At 37.1% G+C, this 24,359-nt stretch overlaps 1 pseudogene; it reads left to right on the top strand.

Moving 5' to 3' along the window:
* Positions 1-7,980: 7,980 nt before the first annotated feature.
* The window catches only part of LOC129400078 (uncharacterized), a 75,147-nt pseudogene continuing 58,768 nt past the window's right edge, over positions 7,981-24,359 (top strand).

The following is a 24,359-nucleotide window of genomic DNA, read 5'->3' as shown; positions in this document are numbered from 1 at the left end:
AACAGAAAATGAAAGCAATACCCTAAGCCTTGTATGGATAATTTCCTCTGGAGTTACCAATGCCATATCCTAGAATTTATCTTTTTTGCTTGTAGTATGTGACAAACAACTAGAGTTTACTCTCTCTTATGGATTACTCTGGTCTCTTTTAACCAATACCTTGTCTGAGTAGAAACCATCATACACTGAGCATATCAGCTATTGCCTGCTTCTCTATGCCTGCATGTCTCATTTGCTTTGTTTGAACATCCCAATATTAATTTAATTTCACATATACTCAATACCCTTGTTTCTTAATCTTTCATGGTATAAAACTGTAAGATAAAAAATGTGCTTATAATCTACTTATCTAGACCCTAATCACTTTATGAATGTGGACAGCTGAAAGTGGCTAAGGAAGATATACATGCCTGGTATATTTGTTGCTTCTCTTGGGTAGGGAGGCCACAACTGCTTTTCTATCCTCAAGCCTTCAGTGTCTTCTTCTCCAAGGTTCAAATGTGAAAACCTTACACAGACAAGGTCTTGATTTCAATCCCTATCATTACAAAAAAAATTCTTTTCTCCTATAATTTCATTTTATATTTCTGCTTCATATATCTATTACAGAAGAAAATATAATTTAGAATGCACTTTGGTATATTGTCATTCACCAACAGATTTTTGGGCTGGAGCAAATCACAGTGGGTAGGGCATTTGCCTTGCACGAGGCCAACCCAGTTCCGATTCCTCTGTCATTCTCGCAGAGCCTGGCAAGTTACCGAGAGCATCCCTCCCACATGGCAGAGCCTGGCAAGCTACCCGTGGCATATTCGATATGCCAAAAGCAGTAACAACAAGTATCACAATGGAGATGTTACTCGAACTAAATCGATAAACAACAAGACGATAGAGCTACCAACAGACTTTAAACTTTCCCCATAGACATCACCTTCCTTCCTGCTGAAACAGATTAGCTTTCTTATGCACGGTATTCTAGTCTCACATGTCTGTTAAAGAAAATTATTTTAATCTTCTTCATCATTGTATTTCTCCACTACCAACCCTCTTCACTCATAGACCCCTTTGTTTCATAAATTAATTTATAGTTTGGTATCTCAGGGTGAAACATAAATTTGAACTTCCTCTTTAATCTAACATATAAAGGAATTCACTAGCAAATCACGTATCTGTAGTTCAGGTAAGACCCAGACCTCCAATAGTCTCATGTTTGGGTCACTAATATCCCTCCATTAGGTTAAAAGCATTGCCTCCATACAGGCTTCTTCACACCCTTCCCTTACCTGCCCCAACATAATTGCTCCTATGATCAGATAAGCTTTTCTCAATAACACAAATTAGTCGGATTTCTCCTCTGCTCAACATGTAGCAAATCCTTCCCATCCTACCCAGCATCTCAGTTAAATCAACTGAAGACTGTACTTTCACTTTATTCTTCACTTCTCTGCACTAGCTCATCTTTGTAGATTCTAGACTAACACATAGACATACACTTTAGCACTTTTCCTCCCACTCAAATTAATTTCTCCTAATTTCTCCTAACTTGTTTCCTTGGCCCCTTTGGATTTGTTATCAAATGTTTCAGCATGACCCTCCGTCATTCCTGGGCTCTTGCTATATTCTATTTTATTTGTGTGTTCTTTAAATGTACATGATAGTTAATATTCTCTGGCAATTAGGACCAGTTTTGTTTTAGAACTACTATGTGCTCTTTGTAAATTACTTAGCCAAATGCTCAGGTTCCATATGGATGAATGACTATGAAAATTGTTTGTATAACTGACAAAGATCAAATAAATTGATATGTATGCAGCATGCTAATATTAGATTCAGGTGAAAAAGCAGTTGGATAGTTATAATTTTTATTATAATTGTCATCATAAAGTTAAGTCATATTTTACTTATTTCATGAAATATTCTGAGTTAGAAATCACTTTGAAATCTACTATCTTTTCTAATATTAATCAGAATGTATACATGACAGTACTGGATAAACACTTTTGCATGTTCACATATATGAAAAGGTAAAAAGTAACATCTTAAATGTCTGCCAGATAATTACTCAGTCTTTTTCTGTCATTAGTAATTGCTTAGAAATTTTATTTTTTTCACAAAAATACTAATTAGATACATTAATCCTCAAAGAACAGAATACTGATTTGTTCATGTATACATTATTTAAAGTACTAATTTCACTGCCTGTGCTTTCTAGAGTTATTTCATGGTTCTTATATAGTTCTAAATATACTGAAAATCCTAAGTAACTTAGTATTATTCATATAATACTCAGTAATACCCATATCCATACAAAATTTTCTCCTTGTAATGCAATAAAATAGCAAAGGCTTAACTAAATCATTGAAATATAAATATGTAATCACCTACCTCTTTGTCTATTTCTAGGGAACAGTTCTTATTCAGTATACTCTCGTGAATCATCACACAACCTCTGTGTGTGGATATAATTCAAGTGCACTAATGGTTACTAATTTATTACACAGCTTTTTTGCAATGAATATTAGCTTCTTCAGTTTAGAAAGATTAAAGTGATAATAAATGGTCCACTAATTCATGAAAATTATGATAGTTACTAATTCAAACAAAGTAACTTTCTCAATAAACTAGAGAATTACTTGAGATAAAAAAAATTAGCTATCTTTGGGCTGGAGTGATAGCACAGCATGTAGGGCGTTTGCCTTGCACTCGGCCTACCCAGATTTGATTCCCAACATCTCATATGGTCCCCTCAGCAGCACCAGAAATAATTCCTGAGTGCAGAGCCAGAAGTAACCCCTATGCATCGCCAGGAGTGACCCCCAAAATAATAATTAACTATTCATTTCTATGGTATAAAATTGGCTAGCATTGATATATAGCATAAGATTCTCCATAAGTATAGTAAAACTGGTATAGAAACAAATGATTCACTTAAGGGCATACATAGCAATTTACTTTGTTGCATAAGTATTTGAAATGATACTTCTTGAATTCTTAAGAAAGCGTATCATGATAAAAAATAATTTGTGAGTTAATCCCATGTCAAAAAATGCTAAATTCCAACAAAGATATAGAAAAATATTTTATACTGAATGGCAGATTTGAATACTGTATTTATGAAGGCCCATGATAAATAAATCTCTAAACAAGTGATTTACATACTAATGTTAGTACTCTTGATTAATATGGAAATAATTGTGAAGTTTACATGAAGTTCTGTTAAAATACAAAGATCCAGTTTTTGCCTGTTCAGTCTAAGAAATAAGGTTGAATTTGACCTGTATATGTTTGTACTGGAAGTCACCGTTCCTGGGGTGTAAATAAGATCACTGAAGAGTATAAAACATTGGTTGGAGACCAGAAAATTTCAAGATTATGATCCTGTGCATTTTACAAACTTGAAGTGAAAATTGTTCCTTAGGTAAGAGGTCACCAAAGAATAATGGGGTGAAGATATAGATATCTGGCATTCTCTTTCTTACTGCTACCATTTTTTAGAGTACATCTTTGGTAAAGAGTAAAAATTCCTCCTCAACTTAATCACATTTTATTAACCCTTTAGAAAACTTTTATGACTTGTCACATTAAAGTTTACTAATTGAACTTAAATATTTGTGACTTTACAAATTTCAAATTCAGTGTACTACACAGAAAGCATTTATTGAGTTAATTTTTATTTTTATTTTTATTTATTTATTTATTTTGCTTTTTGGGTCACACCCGGCGATGCACAGGGGTCACTCCTGGCTCTGCACTCAGGAATTACCCCTGGCGGTGCTCAGGGGACCATATGGGATGCTGGGAATCGAACCCGGGTCGACCGCGTGCAAGGCAAACGCCCTACCCGCTGTGCTATTGCTCCAGCCCTGGAGTTAATTTTTATTCATCTAAAATTTTGCATGGCATGAAATGGACTCCTCTCTTTTGTTTCAAGACAATGAGTATATCTGAATGAAAAAGCAGGAAAGGGAAGAAAAATGGAAACAGAAAAAAATACTAAATTTCATTGTTTGTCATTATTACAAAATTAGTCTCAAATTTTGCACAATTTAAACCCTGTACTTTTCTTACAATTCCTCTTGAATTTTAAAGCTTAGTTCTTTACTTCTCTTATACCTCCACATACTTACTGCAAAACTCGGTTACTCTGGCCAGAAAAGTTGTACAGTGAGTATTGTGTTCGACTTGTACAGTGCCAACGCATCAGTCAACCTGATTTAATTCACAAAATCCCATTGGTTACCTTGAGCCCACCAGGAGTGATTCTTGAGTTCAGAATATAGAGTAAACCCAAGCACTACTGGATGCTGACCCCCCCCATTTCCTCCAAAAAAGGCAAAGTTAAACTTTATGAAATTTGAAAATAAGACATTATATTGTTTTTTATTAGAGATTAATGTGAGCTATAAAGACACTGAGAACCTCACTTGAGGAGTAGATATTGGTGGTCTAAGTCAATGAAAATGGAAAACACTAAAACCATAATATCAACTAAAGTAATAAAATAATAAAGATGCTTTCCAGGGGCGGAGAGATAGTTCAGTGTACAGGGGTTTTTCCTTGCATGGGGCTGGCCTGGGGTTAATCCCCATTGCTACATAAAGTCCTCCCAGCCTGCTGGCAGTGATACCTGTGTGCAATGCCAGGACTGGGTCTTGAGCACCATTGTCCATGGCCCCAAAACAAAGTCAAAAGAACCAAAATCATTCAGATCAAATGATATAACCATGGTAGCATGAGAGATGAAACAAGAAAAGCTGGAGTCACAGGTTTACACATTTGTTAATGAATATTTGTTAACTAATAATTCCACTTAATTTTTTAAAAAATGTATTTATTTTCATAAGTAGGAGTTATCAATGTGACTTTTAAATGTGCACCAATTCACAAAGGAATGTATCATATTTATATCTAGGTTCAAGTGAATTTTATGGTGGCAATGAGCAATTAATAATTATATAGACAGGTTCTATGGCGATTAACCTGTCTTGCTTATGTTAATATTTACCAAAGTGATTTCCTTTTTTATAAATTATCAGTAATAAGTATTATAAGGCATGTCCTACTATTTTGATTTATAAAACTTCTGCAAATTTAGTTTAATAAGGTAAATTGTGGTAACAAATGCATGAAAGGATATATTTCTAAATTATTTCATTAAATTAAACATTAGTAGGGTGACCGAGGCAAAGCTAGCATCAGGTCATGACATGTTTGATTGGCATATCTAGATCTTATGGACATAATAATACATTTTAGAAAAATTCTGGGCTCTCTAGTATGGGTAAATATCAATACAGGTATTTCCTAAAAAGTCTTTGATTTATTTTTAAATTTAATCCCACTACTAACAGTTGTAATCAAAATATCGAAACACAAGAAATGCTTCACAAACAATATGAAACTGGTCTTCTATCAAATTTTTAAGAAAGTAATTAATATTTGCTTATAAAAATCTTTCATCTTATGTAATAACATTGAATCTAAAGTTGTATATTAAAGCAGTTCACTACATCACATTCAATTAAATGTGCTGACATCCTTAAATTTTAATTTTTAACATAGTTTTAAATATTACATGTCAAGTAAATATTTATAAATTTAGAGATAACATAGTCATGGCATGTGTGCATGAATAACCTGACATTTCCACATTTCTTTTTTTTTTTTTTTGCTTTTTGGGTCACACCTCACAATACACAGGGGTTACTCCTGGCTCTGCACTCAGGAATCATCCCTGGCAGTGCTCAGAGGACCATATGGGATGCTGGGAATCAAACCCGGGTCGGCCGCGTGCAAGGCAAACGCCTTACCCGCTGTGCTATCGCTCCAGCCCCTAACCTGACATTTCAATCCTAATACTTATGTGAGATTTATTATAGTTATATTTGTTCATTTGTTTTCTAATACTTATACTTTATTGAAAAGAATTTCTTCGTCTCAGTGATTCACTTGGGCATACACTTTGCATTATATAAAATACATACATATATGCATGTTTATATATGCTGTTCTAAATAAAAATAAGGTTGTAAGTGACTTATCATTATGTTGTGTAAAACATTATGAAACTAAATATTATATATTTAATTTCTCAATTTATTATATTTTAATGCACCCCATTATATACGAATATGCACAATTAGCATTACTACAACTTAGAGTTTTAGTTTATCACTTGTATCACTTGTCATCCCGTTGATCTCCGATTGCTCGAGTTGGCACCAGAAACATCTCCATTTGTCCCTATCGCGCGCTACTGCAACCCAATGATATTTGCTTGCTCCAGGCACAGGAAGAGCCTCAAATTGTTCATTCAGGGATTTGATGAAGAAATATGACCATCTAGTTGGTGGGCGGCCACGAGGTCTTCTGTCATCTCGTGGAATCCAGTCGATAACAGCTCTAGTCCAGTGGTCGTCTCTGAATCACATTACATGACTGGCCATTGTGATATTTGATGCCTTGGCAAACGAGACAGCATCCCTGATTCTTGACCGCCGATGGAGGTCAGAACTCCGGATTCCTTCTCTCACTTGAGTGAGATGCAATACTCCTAGCATAACTCTTTCGATTGCTCTTTGGGATGCCCTAATAGTGTTCTCATGCTGTTTGCGTAGGGCCCAGGTCTCTGATGCATATGTTAGTGCAGGAAGAGAGGTGGAATTGAAAAGATGTGCCCAGAATTGGAGATTCTTCATTCTCTTAACCACTTCTTCGATGCTCTTGAAGGCATTCCACACTGCTCTCTTCCTCCTGTGCAGTTCAGGCACCAACTCGTTCCTCATGTTGATTTCTCAACCCAGGTACACATAGCTGCTGCATTCAGAGATGTTTGTTCCATTGAGAGCTAATGGACCTTCAGGGACCAGTTCGTTTTTCATGAGCATCATCTTGTTGAGATTCAGCTGCAATCCAACCTTTTCACACTCGTGGTTGAAGTCGGCCAGCATTTTTGCCACTTGGCTAATGTTTGGTGTTATGAGAATGATGTCATCATCGAAGTGGAGGTGGTGTAATTGCCGACCATCTAGCTTCACTCCCATTCCTTCCCATTCCAGTCATCACATGATGTTCTTGAGGGTGACACGGAAGAGTTTCGGTGAAATGGTATCACCCTGCCGCACCCCTCTCTTTACATCAATGATCACTTCCTTGTAGAATGGTGAGATCCTGGTGGTGAATCCACAATACAGCTTGCAGAGGATTTTGATATACTGAGTTTGTACTCCCTGTTTGGCTATGGCTTTCATGACCGCTTCAGTCTCAACAGACACAAGGCCTTCTTTAAGTCGATGAATGTTAGACAGAGCAGCATCTTGAACTCTCACAAAACTTCAATGAGTTTGGTCACTGTGTGGATATGGTCTATCGTGCTGAATCCTCTTCAGAACCCGGCTTGCTCGCATGGTTGTCCTTCATCTAGTGTTCTGCCTATTCTATTCAGGATGACACAAGTGAACAACTTGTAGACAACAGACAGTAGGCAGATTGGGTGATAGTTGCCAATGTCGTGGATGTCTCCCTTCTTGTACAACAGAATGGTCCTACTGGTTTTCCACTGAGAAGGAAGATTGCATTAAGACAGGTAGCATGTGAAGAGTCTAGCCAGTGTATTGATGAGTACTTTGCGCCACGTGACACACCATAAGATACTTAATACCCATTATTCCCGCACCATATTTGATAGGGTTCATATTTGGTGTGAACCATGGTAACAGTCTAAGGGCAATTGGAAGCCGCCCTAATAGCCTTCGTCCCTCTCGGAGAGCCCGGCAAGCCACCGAGAGTATCCTGCCCTCACAGCAGAGCCTAGCAAGCTACCTGTGGCATATTCGATATGCCAACAACAGTAATAACAATTGGCCTCATTCAACTGACACTGAAATAGCCCCTAATATGGCAGCATTAAGAAAGATGAGCAAGGAGAGGCTGAAAAGATCTCAGGGACTAACCAGAATGCCAAAACTAAGAAAGACTACAATGATTGTCTGTACTTTCAATACATGTACACTGGTAACAGAAGCATCCATCGAGGACCTGATGGTGCAAGTGCAGAAGATAAAGTACGACATCATTGGTCTGACCAAAACGAGAAGACATCAATCACATCACGCCATTTTCGACACTGGAGAAGAATTGTTCCTCGGAACATGGGGCAACAGAGGTGTCGGTGGTGTTGGTGTCCTTGTCAACACAAACTTGGCCATGAGCATTGATTCATTCGAATGCCTAACAACCCAATTCGAACAATTACACTTGAATTGATGTGGCTTACTGGCTGCAGTTTCTATCTTCGTCATCTATGCACCAACTTCAAACTACAATGAAGAGGAAATTGAGAGGTTCTACATGGAACTGGAGACATACTATAAAGAAGACCACACCTTCTACAAGATCATTGTTGGTGATTTTAATGCTAAGATAGGTTCGAGAAGGTCACCCGAAGAACTCCACATTGGGTCACATGGCCTAGAATGGAACAAACAGGGTGAGAGACTGTCTGAATTCATCATGTTGACCAAGACCATCCATGGTAACTCGCTGTTCCAGAAGGCCAAATCTAAACGCTGGACATGGGAGTCTCCCGCTGAACAATACCGCAATGAAATTGACCACATCATATTCAATCAAAGGTTTTGTCTGACCGATGTTGCTGTTGTCCCAAAATTCCAAACCGGATTGGACCACCGTCTCCTTCATGCAAAATTCTACTTCACAGAGCAGGGAGAAAAGTCTGCACAATTTAAGTCTAAGAAGACAACTCCCAGAATGACCACCAACTGGGAGCTCTTTTGCTGCTATTGCAGCAACGTGGGAAGATGCCGTCCTTGACAACTTTGACGAGGAATACAATCAACTGGTTCAGCACCTCTATGACTGTACAAAGAATGCCGAGAGTGAGAAAGCCACAAACAGATGCCTGTCTTCAGAAACTCTCTAGCTCATTCATCAACGTGGTTTAGCGAGAGCCTCAGGCAACCACAAGCTAACATTACAGATCACAAAGCTGTGCAGAAATGCGATAATGGAAGACCTCAAAGAGAGAAGATCAGCAGTGTTGGCCAGTGCAGCAGAAGCCGGGAAAAGTATTCGCAATGCTCGCCTATCCTTTGCCAACTACAAGACCAAGATGACTGCCCTCCGACATCACGATGGATCTATCACATCTTCCAGAAATGCAATGGAGAGGATTATTCACTATCTACTCGGATGTCTTTGACAGCCATGTCCATCTGCCCACATACCAAATTCCGCAGGATGTATATGTCGTTCCCTATGTCCTTTCTTATGAAATCCGTCACACCATTTCGTTGGTAAAGATGCATACAGCACCTGGTACGGACAATGTCAGACCCAAACACCTGAAGAATCTGCTGCCAGTTTAATTATAAAGCAGTTAAAATTACTTAATTTCAATTTTAAATTTGAAACTTCCTTTTTAACTTAGAAGGCAATATAATATACAAATAAAATTCAAATAGATAGAATATTATTAACAGCATATTTGTATTCCATTTTAAAACCAAGGTTGGCTAGGAGGAGATCTTGTATAGGTTTAAATCCTGTCATCCCATTACTCATTGACTTGTTCTAGCAGGCACCAGTAGCGTCTCTCAGTCTCTCACTGAGAGACTTATTGTTACTATTTTTGGCATATCCAATACGCACGGGTAGCTTGCCAGGCTCTGCCACTTGGGCTCGATACTCTCGGTAGCTTGCCGGGCTCTCCAAGAGGGGTGGAGAAATCGAACTCGGGTTGGCCATTTGAAAGGTGAATGCCCAACCGCTGTGCTATCACTCCAGCCCTATAGTTTATTAATTTTAAGTTGGTGGTTGTCTGAGGGGATGCACTTGGCAGTGCTCAGGATTTACTCAGCTTTGCGATCAGCAATCAATTCAGGGGACCAATATGCAGTGTGAAGGATTGAACCTGAGTAAAATTTATTTTCTTTGTGAACAAGATTAGTATCTGTAGAAATAGTACAGTGGGTAGAGTGCTTGCGTCACAAGCAGCCAAAGTCGGGTTGGATCCAGAACCTCAAATATTCCCCTTATACAGAGCCAGGAGTAATCCTTGAGTACTGCTGTATGCGATTCCCACCCCATCAAAAGCATAAAAATTAAAAGATCATTAAACACTTTAGGACTGGAGCAATAGCACAGCAGGTTGGGAGTATGCCTTTCACACAGCCAATTCGGGTTCGATTCCTCCATTCCTCTCGCAGAGCCTGGCAAGCTACCCGTGGCATATTTGATATGCCAAAAACAGTAACAAGTCTCACAATGTAGATGTTACTAGTACCCACTCGAGCAAATTGATGAACAACAGGATGATAGTGTTACAGTGCTAAACACTTTACTGTTCTAGCCTCCTAAAATCATATAAATTTTTTTCTCATTATGATAAAATCCTTGTATGTAGACCTACTAATTCTGTGGCACAAAGGTATCAAATATTATGGATAGTTGAGTATAATTAGAAAATCTATAATAATATTTTTAGAAAATAGCATACAATCATGTCGTAAATGTGTAGAGTATATTTTACAATAATACTACATATATAGATTTGCAGTAGTATTTTAGCTTATATGTAGGAAAAAAAAGAAAACACATCAGTATCTCATTGCCAACTTGTGTTTCTACAAAAAAGCTTAAAACTTCAAGGACAATTGGTGGAAGTACAAATGTACTTTTGCATCCACAATGAACAATTTGACATAAAATTTTCACTCTTCTGAGACAAGAAAACTGGATTTGGAAGGTAGAGCAAGTAATCTGACAGCTTATCTGAAAATTCTATTCTTTATTGCACTCTTAAAACCACCATGCTCTTCTGACTCGAAGGAACTTGAACTTAATACCCTACTTTGTTGCTTTTTTTTTTTTAAAAAAAAAAGGTGTTCCCAATATGCTTTTAAAAATTGTAACCACCGCCAGCCTCACGGCCACTCTTCACATGCCTGGACACACCTCACCCATAAGAGAATCTCTTCCTGGACATCTCATCCTTTACACACCAGTATACTAAGAGTAGCACACCGCATTTGATTGGGAAGGCAAATAATCTTAGGAAAAATACATTTATAAAGATATAGATATAAGCACACAAGGCTCAGCCTTTAACAACATGTTACTAATCTCTTATAGATGGACTTAATGGTTTCTGGATTAAATGCAACTATCTTTACACCCTTTATTCTGAGAAACCTTTTTTTGTCTCATTTTTAGTGAATTATTCATAACAAGCAATGCAAAATGAATTATTTTGGTTCTGCTTTGGGGGCAGGGTTTGGGGTTCGGGATAGAAATATGGTACTCAAATGGTGTAATGGCAGTGGAACTGGTGTTCGAATATTAAGAGTAATCAAATATTGTAAACAACTTTATAAAAATAACATAAAAATAAAATAAATTTAACTCTGAGAATTGAATACTCTTTATTCAAATATTGTATGTACAACTGAATAATTATTTTTATTGCAACATTCCATAGTGCCTGGGTATAATAAGCTACTCCTCTTTAACAAACTTAGTAAATTCTGTAAAATCAACTATTCTGAGTGCTTGATATGAAAGGTCAGGTATTTGGCTCTGATACTGTTTGTGACTTCCAGTTCTCATTTCATACTATTCATTCAAGGTCCAAAAATTTACCTTTTGAAAGGAATCATCTTCGTTTGGTTTCTTAATAATGCAAGACAGAACTATTCTAAGTCTGGCTTCACTGACTAACATTTTCTGGGAAAACATCAAGATTGTTTCATGGACAACCTCCCTTTATTGATAAACTGAAAAGTATCTTTTACAGCTACTTGCAACTGAAACATGAATTAGTTCTATGATCTGGAACAAAGAATTCATATCTTCATAACTCAAATTCTTCAGTTATAAAACTAAAAATGATGGAAAGTTTATAACTTATCATACACTAAAACTTTAAGCATATGATGAATGTTCTCTAAGGCTTTGACTAAGGTTTTTTTCTCAGTAACACTACACATTTATGCCATACAATGATAATATTATATAGTATTATATAGTATTAATATAAGTATAATATTAATATTAGTATAATGATAATATTATACTATAATATTATACTGACATTCAGGTAAAATACTAAATGTAAAATATGTAAGGGAAATGATGAAATGCATTTCTAGGGAAATCAGCCATTGAAATTTTAATCTCTAACTTGTTACGTGAATTTGGATAATTATTTTTATCACTATTTCCCTATTCATAAAATATATTCATTTATCCTAGGCTTTTTGTGAAGGCAAAACTAAACCATGTGAGCAAAATTTCTCCTAAGAAATAAAAAATACTATTAATGATTGCAAATTCTGGTATTAAGAATGGAATAGGAAGTCTATGTTTAAGTATAAAAAGCAGTAAGCTTAACAATAGATATTAACTTTGTAAATTTCTATTCACTCATACAATAAATGCCAGTAAAAACATATCTTTATGTTGGTGAATATTTTTCCATTATTTTAGTTTGATTTTAAAAACAACCACTCAGAACTATTTGTTCTTAAAAGCAAATACTATTATTCATGAAACTGTCATCTTCTTTTGATGAAGTGTATCAGTTTCCTGATGGGGTTAGCTCTACAAAGTTACTAAGTTTCTTAGGCAATGTAAGGACACCTTGACTGAAAGTATTTTTCATTGGAAAATGGGGCAGATAATCTTTACAAAATTCTTCATTCTCTTAGTGATCAAGCACTAAGATAAAATGACTTTATTGCCCTAGGATTTCAAAAATAATTATCAAATAAATTTATTTTCATAAAGATATTACTGTCTCTGAAACACTGTTTAAATGTCATACTTGGTATTCTCTACATTTCATTTAAATTGGCCTCCACAGGAAACATTCCCATAGTTTTTATTTAGTTACCCTTTAAACTAATTAATTCTATGCTAAGGACTATAGAACTCATATTTTTTACAGAATTCTGCCTACTCTCCATTGTTGGCAAAGTCTTTTAGATGTTTGACAATAACATGCCTTTCTCAATTGATTTCTTCTCTTCCATTTGGCAAATATTGATTTTTTTGTGTGTGCATTTACAACAAGACTCTATTTTGTTTAATTCTTTCTCTATGAATCAGTATTACTGACAGCAGGAGCCAAAACTTCTAAAACTTGAAGAACTGCCTTTGATTGATAGCTGTTCGAGTGCCAGAGATGGAGCCTCAACAATGAAACTTCTCGGTGGCTTTGATGAGATGCATAAAGGTCATATTTGTTTTAGAAACTTAAAACAATCTAAATGAATGTGAGACCTTGAAAATGCTTGCATATGCACAATCCATTAAAGCATCTAGTGGTGTTTCAGTCTGCCAAAATTTTTTCCCTTTTCTTGTTTTATGGGTGGGTGGGGATGGGATCCCAAGAATTGCTCAGGATAGTCTGCACAAGTCCCAATAATATTTTCAGACTAGACCTGATGACTCCTGGCACTACTCTGCCTTTATGTTGCTGGGCGTTACCAGAAACACGCTCCAAATATGGTGGGTCTTCTGAGTGTCCTCAGGAGCAAATAGTGCCTGGGTGAAAGTCCAATCCTTGCACATTTGGGACATGGACCTCTGAGTGAGACCCCAGTCCTCATTCAGTTTCTTCTTGAAACTGACATGGAAATAGTCTGACTGTCCTTGGAAGCGACGTTTTATACTAGATGCATCATCCCCATTTCTAAGCATAGTGTCAGGCAAAGAGCTTGGATGACAGGAAGTAATCTATGGGCATCCCATTGGCTTCTGACTAATTGAAGGGAACATGAACTATCACAAAACAAAACCAGATCAGTTTTTCATTCCAGGAATTTGAAATATGATATAAATGTAGAAGATAAATTTGATGGAATTATTTTATAATTATCTATATAAACTATCTATAGACATGTGATGGAATCATCTTATCCCTTGCTTTGTTTCCTCATGCTTTGCATGTGAGTTAGAGCTGGTGGCTGCATTTGTCTTTCTGACTCATTAGCGTGATACCTTTAACTTCATTCAGGTTGCAGCAAACTGCAATTTTATCATGTTCATGGCTTAGTAGCATTCCATATGCATAAGTACCAGTATCTTATCCACTAATCTTTCAGACACTCAGATTGTTTCCACACTTTGGTTACTATAAGTGCTGCTATAATGAACCCAGATGTTCATATATACTTGACAATTCTTGCATTATTATTTTGAAGTTAGGGACCCAGGAGAAGATGTGCTGAGTCCAATGAAAATTCTATTCTAATTTTCTGTGTACTCCTCACAAATTTTCCATAGTGACTAGACCAGACATCTGTCCCAACAACAGTGAATATGAGTCCCTGAGAAAACTGTACCTGATTCACTGAACTCTCATCCAAACTGATTCTATTTTGTGTGTTTGTGTATGTATCAGTTTTGATCATACCTATTAGTGCTTATGGACTTTTTCTGGCACAGTATTCAGAAATGATTCTTTGTGGTCCGTAGAGATTCACACGTGGTGATACTTCAGTCTGTATTTAGTGGAATGGACTACAGCCCCTCATTATCTCTTCTGTCCCTGATTTCCATGTTTTTGATGCAGGTCATTCTCACTTGTGTCAAGGGTCTCTCATTATTAATTTGATTTTCTTTTCTCTGAGAATCAGTGATCATTGGTGCTGTTTTTATGTGCCTGTTGGACATCTGTAAGTCTTCTTTGACACGTTTCTCTCCAGCTATTTCCCCATTTGGAGAGGGACGGTGATAAGGGGAGTTATTTGTTTCACTGTTATTGAGTTTTTGAGTATTTTATACAACTTGGATATTAGCCTTTAGTTTGATGAATGTTGTTATGAATATTTTCACCATTCAGTAGACTGTCCATTTATTTTAGGCCTCATTTCTCTCACTATGCAGAAGCTTTGAGCTTACAATAGTCCCATTTGTTATTTCTGCTTTCGTTTTCTTTGTTAGTGGGGTCATTTCACTTCAGATTCCTCTGAGGTCAGTACTGTGGAATGCTCTGCCTATGATATTTTTCCTTAATTTAGTTAACTGATATAGGTCTGATATAATTTTTAAGGTTAAGTAAAAAGAGATTTGAGACAGTGATATTCGCTCTAATTTTAATTCTATCACTAACAACAACTTATTTTAAAAGTATTTTGTAGATTTAAAATTGTTTTAATGGAGATCAAAGAGGAAGCTTCATGAACTTAACTCATGTTTTGCATGTGGAGACACTTGTTAGATCACTAAATGTAATGTTTATTTTATATCAAAATATGGATTTTAAGTTTGATTCCTCTGCCCCTCTCGGAGAGCCCAGCAAGCTACCAAGAGTATTTCGCTTGCAGACAGAGCCTGGCAAGCTACCCATGGCCTATTCAATATGCCAAAAACAGTAAGAACAAGTCTCATAATGGAGACGTTACTGGTGTCCACTCAAGCAAATCAATGAGCAACGGGATGACAGTGATACATCAACAGTGATGTATTTTAAGAGTGGGTGGGGCCACTCAGTACTGGAGCTATTCCTGCTCTGCGCTCAGGAGTCATTCCATATGGTGTCAGATATGAACTGGGGTTGGTGATTTGCAAGGCAAATTATTTACCCCTGTACTATCTCTGTCCCTGAATACATATTTTTGAATAAATTTTCAAATATCAAATATTAACTATTAAACTGTTCTAAAACATACATCTTCAATTGTTAATAATAAGTACTTCAATGTAAAAACATGCATAGAATAGCATGAAATGGAGCATGAGTGAATCTGTAGAATAAACTGGTTATTAGATGGACTAAGACTTTGCAAGATAATCAAATCATAGAGATAGATAAGTCATGTTGATAAAATTTTACCTCAAAAGTCTCTATACCATAGTAAATGCAATAGCACTGGCCATTTTTGACAAAATCAGTCTGGGCCTAAACTGATCATCCTTTACAGTGCTTATTCCTGTTTGAACAAGACTATTTGTCTAGACAAGCTGGAAGTCTAACGGAAAGCATGAAGTTCCCCGAAAACAGGCCTCTCTGCTCTGGGCCAGATATCCTCCAATTTCTATAACTCTGCCTTAAAATTCCTCAAATCCCTTCAAATCCCTTTATAAATTTGGTTTACAAATCTCTTCACAAAAGAGATTACATTTGCCTATGACCACAAAATAGCCTATAAAATTTAATTTTCATTTGTTCTGACTCTTTTTTCTAAATAGGATTTTAAAAGATGACAATTGGAGATCTTAAAATACATTGTCAACAGAAATCAAGCAATAGGAAAATGGAGATAACAATTTCAGTTAGAAGAGATAACAACCATTAGAAAACATTGAGGTTAAAGTTTCAAAGCTTGGTCTTGCCACAGCAGCCAGCAGTGAAGAATCCGGGCCGGCGGACACCTCAAGCCGGAGAGTGCTCCGGACCCCAGACTGGGCCAACAACACCTGGGTGCCAGACAGAGAATGTGCAACCAACCCGCCTTTTCCATATGGAGTCCCGGCAACACTGAACTTCTACTAACACGGCTCCGGTATCTCTCCAAACCTTTCCTGATATACAAAAAATATGCTGAAGAATGGCTCCGCCACCCGTGAGCATCCATTATCCCAGAGGCACAGAAACCAATTTTGGAATGCAGCGGCTGCTAGCAGATATACTCCTGGACTGTGAACTAAGCTATGGCCACATGTAGCCATGGGAAGGGAAGGGTTTCTGTCCCTTGGCCTTTTCCCCTTTGCAGCAACATGGCCACCGCCACTGTTCAGAACCAATTGGACAGAGAGGTTCGAGCTTGCAGTGATGGGTTGCATGGGGAATCTCTCAATGGGGGGAGCAGAACCGGCCCTGCTTCCTCCTGCCCAAATGAGACCCCGAGTGGTCACCCATGAACAGCTCCTCCGTTCCTGAACAGCCATGATCCTTGAGGCACACAAACCAATGCAGCTCTCGAAATGCAGCGGCTGCTGGCAGAAATACCTCTGGACTTAATACCAGAATCCCAAAACTGGGTGGCCATTTTTGTAACCATGCAACATCATATGTTCTTTGTTATTGACAACAGAAAACATACGATCTAATGATGCCATTCCGACAGGTCTGACTGTTGGGGGAAAACTCCAAATAATGATAGTGAGTTTTCTGTCGAAAATTGAATGTAATCAAAGTAAGGAGAGAGTAAAGTGAAAATCATCTACCACACAGGTAGAGGGGAGTGGGAAGTGGGTATGCTGGGGTTATTGGTGGTGGAACATGTGCACAGGTGAAGGGATGGGTGTTTGATCATAGTATGACTGACACTTGATCCTAAAAGCCCTGTAACTGTTCTCATAGTGACTCAATAAAAAAATAAATAAATAAACTATTAAAAATAAACTTTCAAAACTTGTCCTGTATGGTCTTCTAAGTATGCTAAAGACCAGCCACATTATGTGACATAATATTTTCTACTATATATATACATTTTTGGTGTGTGTGATGCACAGGCATGTGTTCACGTGCATATTTATCTAGTTCCATGGTAGGTAAAGAGAATAATCAAGAGCCTAAACCCTAGTCCTTCTGTGACTGAAGAGTTTCCATGGGAAAATTTAAATGTTTTTATGCCATGGCCTTCTGTGATAAATCTATCTCCTGTGGGTTCTGTTCTCAGGAAGTTAGCTGAAAGGCAGCCCAAGTGAATGATATATTAAGGTTGTCAAAGATCCCAGCAATCACTCCAAAATCCATTTCCAAGCACCTAAACCTGTGAAGTTTATGGAGATTCAAAGGCCCCTAGCTCTTAAAAGTTCTGTTCTGCAGCTAATCATACTAAGCTATATTTTTTGCAGTGACATCACTGACCCCTCAAGCTGGCCAAGTCAATTACTCTAGATTAAAACAGTTCTGACATTGCACAGAGAGTAGTCAATCTCACAGGTGTTCTGACCTGAAGTCAGCATTCCTGGTCGACATGACTCATGTCTAAGCGTATTGCAAATGTCAGAAACCGTCTGGGAAGTTAAGAGCTTTTGATAAGCCTGAATTAAACAACGAGCTAAAGTAAGTGACAACCAAAGTTGATAAAAATATAGGAAGTCAGAAGGAAAGACCCAGTAACATTGTTTATGTTCATAAGTTATTTAAAGTAAGGAAAATATAAATTTTCAAATAGCATATTTTAAAAATGGCAAACTTGTTTTTCAAGTTGTATCTAAAGGTTGTACACAAAAATTCCTTAATGACCACATTTTCTTTCTTTCTTTTCATGAAACCACTCAGACTGCATCTTCTCCCTCTCCCTCTTCCAAAAGAGGAGAAAAACAAATGACTATACTTTCTAACCAACATATTATGAGGTTGTATAAGCTGCCAAAGCCGATTTACTAGGAAAAGCAAAAGCATCCTAGAAATGCTTCTTCAGTGTGTTATATATCTTCCCAAGGCATATACCTTTAGATAATATTAGTAGGAACAATGCTTTTAAAAAGATATAGTTTGCATATATATTTTAGGAAGAAGTATCATTGTCATCCATTAGGAGAATGATATTTCTACAGATTGAAGTCTGCAACTTTTTTTTACATTTTATTGAATTATTTATTGCAAAGCTGTTCATGATTTGATTTAAGTCAGACAGCATTACAACACCCTTCCCTCCACCAGTGTACATTTCCCAGCACCAGTGTCCCCTGGTTCCCTCACTTCACCCCCGAGTCGTCTCTACCCCCTGCCTCTATCTCTATGGCAAGTGTTACTCTCTCTCTCTCTCTCTCTCTCTCTCTCTCTCTCTCTCTCTCTCTCTCTCCCCTTGGGCACTGTGGTTTGCAATATTGATACGGAAAGGGTATCCAGAATATCCTTTACCTACTTTAAACCCTCAACCCCTCAACTCTTGAACTCTTGCCCAGCGTGATCATTGCCAAATTTTATTGTCATAGTGGTCTCTTCTCTATCTTACCTACCCTCAGCCTCACACACACTTGTGGTTAGTTATAACCATTGACTAGTCTTCCTAACTCCTGCTTTCCCTGGCCATGGATATTATTGTTCTATTAGATAAAAATATTATCTTTTTTATATACCACAACTGTATGCAGTCATTCTATATCTGTCCCTTTTCTTTTGACTCATTTCACTCAGCATGATACTTTCCATGTCTATCCGTTTATAGGCAAATTTCATAACCTCACTTTTCCTGATAGATGCATAATATTCCATTGTATAGATGTGCCACAGTTTTCTTATCTATATGTCTATTCTCGTGCACTGAGGTTGTCTCCAGATTCTGGCTATGCAACCTTTTGAAAATTATTGATCTGCCAGGACTTCAAACTGAGTTTCCCACTTTCTGTGTATCTACATCATTTCAGGTTTTTGCTCTTTCCTTCCTGACAGAAAGAAAATTTGTTTAGTCATTAATACCTTTGTATATGTAAATTACTAAGAGCCTCTCAGTAAATGGTTTTTTCAGGAAATGATGGTAACTTAACATCTATGAATACTAAATATATTAACAAAATGAGATATTTCATGGAATAATACATAAAATGTATAACTGATAGTAAGATTTATTGAGTTACTCTTCTGTTTTAAAGTTTTTCTACATTTTAAGTTATTTAAAATTCACAAGAGTATATGAAGTAGGCCCAATTATTACCCTCATATTTTATATGAGGTAATTATGGTATATAGAAATTAAGAATGACTTCCAACTGTGGGCTGGACTGATAGCACAGTGGATAGGGTACTTGCCTTGCATGCAACTGGCTCAGGTTCAATCACTGGCATCCCATATGTACCTTGAGCTCTTTAAGGAGAAACACCTGAGTGCAGACAGAGGATTAATCCCTGAGAACTTCCAAGTGTTGCCCCAATGCTAAACAAATTAAAATTGACAAAGAAAAGAATGATTTCCAGTTAGATCTTTAATAATCGATTTCTGTATAGGCACAAGTGTTCTCTCATATAACACCTGGGTTCAAAGTATCTTCATCATAACACTTTTTAAATGTATACAAATTTTAGCATATATAATATATTTATAAAGAGTACAAAAATACATATATGGTATATTTAGAAAATAGTTTTTTAACTATATCAACTAATTAAAAATATTTGCATGGTATCCCTTAAAATTACACATGTAGAAATAAATGTGCACATATTTTGCTTCTGGTTTTGGAACCACATCCAGTAGTGCTCAGAACTTTCTCCTGGTTCTGGTCTCAGGATGACTCCTGGTGGTGCTCCACCGACCCTGTGGGATGCTGGCTGCAAGGTCAGTGTCCTGTCTGCTATATTACATTTCTTGTCCATAAATACACTATCACTATGACTATCATCCCATTGATTGTCAACTTTCTCGAGCGGGCACCAGTAAAGTCTCCATTCGTCCTCAGAGGCTGCTGAGATTTTAGTAGCCTCTCTTTACTCGTCCTTCCCAATGTGCCACAGTAGAGGCTCTTTCAGAATCAGGAGAATGAAACCCATCATTGTTACTGTATTTGGCATATGAATATGCCACAGGGAGCCCACCAGCCTCTCCCGTGTGGGCAGGAAAAGTCTCGGTAGCTTGCCAGCTTCTCCAAGAGGGAGGACTAGACTATAAAATGTGTTCATTTTATAGTCATTGGATGTTGGCCATTGATAGAATTACACAGTGCTAGGGGCAGTTTCTGGGGTGATGGCCTAGCTACTGGAAAATGGAAGATCTGGGTGGAAAAGTCACAGTCCCAATCCAAACAGGCTTGGAGATCTCAGCCACGGGTCCCACACACCTGGGTTCCTCTGCCGGTTCCTTCATGGGTGAGGCTTGTCTGAATGTGTGGAGAGAGACCTTGAGCATGGCTCTGCTGGGATCTGGAGGTCTTCAGCTGTCGGGGGTCTGCTTGGGGCAGAGAGGAAAAATCAACACACCCACTCTGAGAAGCCCCAGTGAAGACAGCCAGGCCCAGGGGCAAGAGATTCTGCCCATAGATACACAGTCCTTAAAAACATGTACAATGTAACGACTTTAGGAAATATAACTATGTTTAAAACAAAAACATTTAAAATTACAAAAATGTCAACAACCAAAGAAAGTCACCCCACAATTATCTTGTGAATTTCTTTCTAATAATTTTTATGTTATTTGTTTATTTTTACTTAATTTTTACTTAACAATATATCTATTACTGAGAGGTCTAAGTATTGCCTATTAATATTTGACTATTTTATATTGGTTTAAAGTTTTCTGAAATAATTTTCTCTGTAAGACCAGATGTGATAAATTGGAATTCTTTTCCACAGTGTTAAGATGGGGAGTGAGCCCCAGATACTTCTATTTTTAGTATGACTTCCTTGAGAGAGCTTCATTAAGTATCTTTTCCTTTACTGAGATTTAGAATGGCAACTGTGTCATGGAATACTATGCAGCTTTTAGGAAAGATGAAGTCATAAAATTTGTTTATAAATGGATGGACATGGAGAGTATCATGCTAAGTGAAATTAGTCAGAAATAGATGAACAGATATAGAATTATGCATTCATTTTGGAATATAAAATAACATAATATGACACTAACATCCAAGGACAACCGAGACAAGGGCCAGGAAGATTGCTCTTCCGAGACAAGGGCCAGGAAGATGGTCAGAAGCCAGCCTCACCTCCTGGGGGAAAAGGCAGTTGGGATGCAGAATGGACCACTAAGTCAATAATGGTTGGATGGATGGCTTGAGATTAGAGATGTGTGCTGAAAGTAGATAATGGACCAAACATGATGGCTTCTCAGTATCTGTATTGCAAACCATGATGCCCGAAAGTAGAGAGAGTAATAAGGAAATTGTCTACCATAGAGGCAAGGAATAGGGTGGGGTAGAGATGGCAAGGGGCTACTGGGGGCATTGGTGATGGAAAATGTAACTGGTGAAGGAATGGGTGTTCGATCATTGTATGACTGAAACTCAATCATGAAAACTTTGTAACTTTATCTTGTGAAGATTCAATAAAAAAATATTTTAAATGGACCTGTGTCTTCATCATTTTTGAACCCCACAATTTTGGAGTACCTAATCAATATATTTGAATTTAATTCAAACAATTCAAGAAATGATAAAGGCACCACTTTGGACAGCAAAGATAGACAAACTGACTGAGATTATACTGTATATGCAGGGGGAAAAGTTTTGATACATGGACTATCTGAGCACTGTTGGAAATAATCAATAGAGCTGAGAATATCCCCTATGTACTACGAAGTGTGGCTCCAAAACCCCAAATCAGAAAACCTCACATTTGACCAAACTACAACTGGAAGAATTGGAAATAATTATATTGGGGAAATGTTTTATATCACCCAAGAAGGTACAATTTTTTCTAGGTTACAATTTTTGTCAGTGAAACATCCTTGCGAATGTTAACATCTTAAGCAAATTTAGTGCATTTGCTATTATGTATGTTCATTAATATGTATGCAGTATTCTTGCATGACCTTAAATTTATGAGAATAAAATCAATTTTATTGCCTTGATGCCTCACTGAATAAAATATATTAGAATCATTATTATTTAATAATAGGTTTATGGGATGTACCTACATTCTCATATTTCATATGCCCCTATATCCTCCTGTTATATTCTCTAGAGTTTGCAGAGTAATTAGCCAATTTCAATTGGGGACATTTTAAAATGAAGAATACCATGTTTTCTGCCTCATTTTACCTGAAGGAGTATATCACAGTATTGCTACTTTATATGATCATTATAAAAATAAATTCCTCTAATGATATATATTAAGTCATGTATATTAATTATTATTTATTGGGGTTGGGTATGTCTTTGACATGGTACATAGAAAATTAAAGAACACCTAATCCAGTTTAACACTAGATAACTATTTCTTCACTTAAATCAACCCAAGAAGAGAAGTTAGGTTTGTGCATATTACTTTTCTATATTCAGATAGTCTACTTCATAGATTCCTTTCAACTGAATAGAAAAGGTTAATATAGCAAAACTCCAATACATTAGGTCAGAGAAATATTTTTGCTTTTATAAAGTTTTTTTAAATATGGCCTTCATTTTTGTTACCCTAAAGAATAAAACTAAAAGAATATGTTGAGGCAGACCAGAATGATAGCACAGTGTGTATGCTGCTTGTTTTGCCTGTGGCTGGCCAGGGTTAATCTCTGACACTTAATTTGGTTCATAAGCTCTGTCAGGAGATACCCTGAGACAAAATTGAAAACATTCTTCTCAAGTACATGAAACATTCTTTATATATTGGGACACAAAACAAATGTCAATATATCCATGAAAATTGGAATAAATCAACTATGTCTTAGAATATAACGGCTTGAATCTAGAAATCAAATACGACTGTAAATTTGAGTAAAGCTAACTATTTGAGACCAACAAAGATGCTAATAAATACTGTTTCTGTGAAGTTGGGTGTAGCCTCTATTTTCAAATAAACAAACAATGGAGACATCATATTCACCAAGTTCAAATCATACTATAAATCTCCAGTAATCTGAAAAGTATCAATATCAAAATAGCTTTGGGATTGAAATAAAACTAGTCACACATATCATCGGGATAGATGAGAGCCTAGAATAAAATCCCCACACATAAAGCATGTGAAATAAATTATGAAGGAGCCAAGAAGATAAAATGGCAAAAGGAAAATCTCTTCAATCAAAGGACTTTAGGAAAACCCAAAGCAACATGAAAAATCTATGGCCAAAGAATGAACTAGATTCCATTCTCACACACACACAAAACATCACTAAAATTTGACTGAAGACTTGAATGTTAGACAATCACTATCACTGTCACTGTCATCCCGTTGCTCATCAATTTGCTCGAGCAGGCGCCAGTAATGTCTCCATTCATCCCTGTTGTGTTCAGGGTCATGGAAATGAGGCCCATTATTGTTACTGTTTTTGGCATATGGAATATGCCACGGGTAGCTTCCCATGCTCTGCAGTTTAAGATTCTGCATAGGTTTCTTCCGGGAGCTTTGTTTTATAGTCTCAATCTTGGCCGTTGATGAGATTACATAGCACTGGGGGCAGTTTGTGGGTATGGCTGCCAAGTTACTGAAAAAATGGGAATCTGGGTGGAGGAGGCTTAGAGATCTCAGCCACATGTCCCACACACCTGGTTTCCTCTGCCAGTTTCTTCATGCATGAGGCTTGTTGAGTGTGTGGAGAGTGGCCTTGAGTATGGCTGCAGCTGGGATCTGGAGGTTTTCGGCTGTGGGGACTCTGCTTGGGGCAGAGAGGGAAACTTAACCCGACCACCTCCAAAGGGGCCCCAGCCTGTCATGGGGGCAAGAGATTCTGCCTGAATGTTAGATAAGAAATAACAAAAGCAAAACTGTTGGCCATTGTGATAGGACAGGATGT

Source organism: Sorex araneus, chromosome X, assembly GCF_027595985.1.
Source record: "Sorex araneus isolate mSorAra2 chromosome X, mSorAra2.pri, whole genome shotgun sequence".
In the NCBI taxonomy this organism is placed as follows: domain Eukaryota; kingdom Metazoa; phylum Chordata; class Mammalia; order Eulipotyphla; family Soricidae; genus Sorex; species Sorex araneus.
Note: the sequence above shows the minus strand (reverse complement) of the source record. Positions and strands in the feature narration are given on the sequence as shown.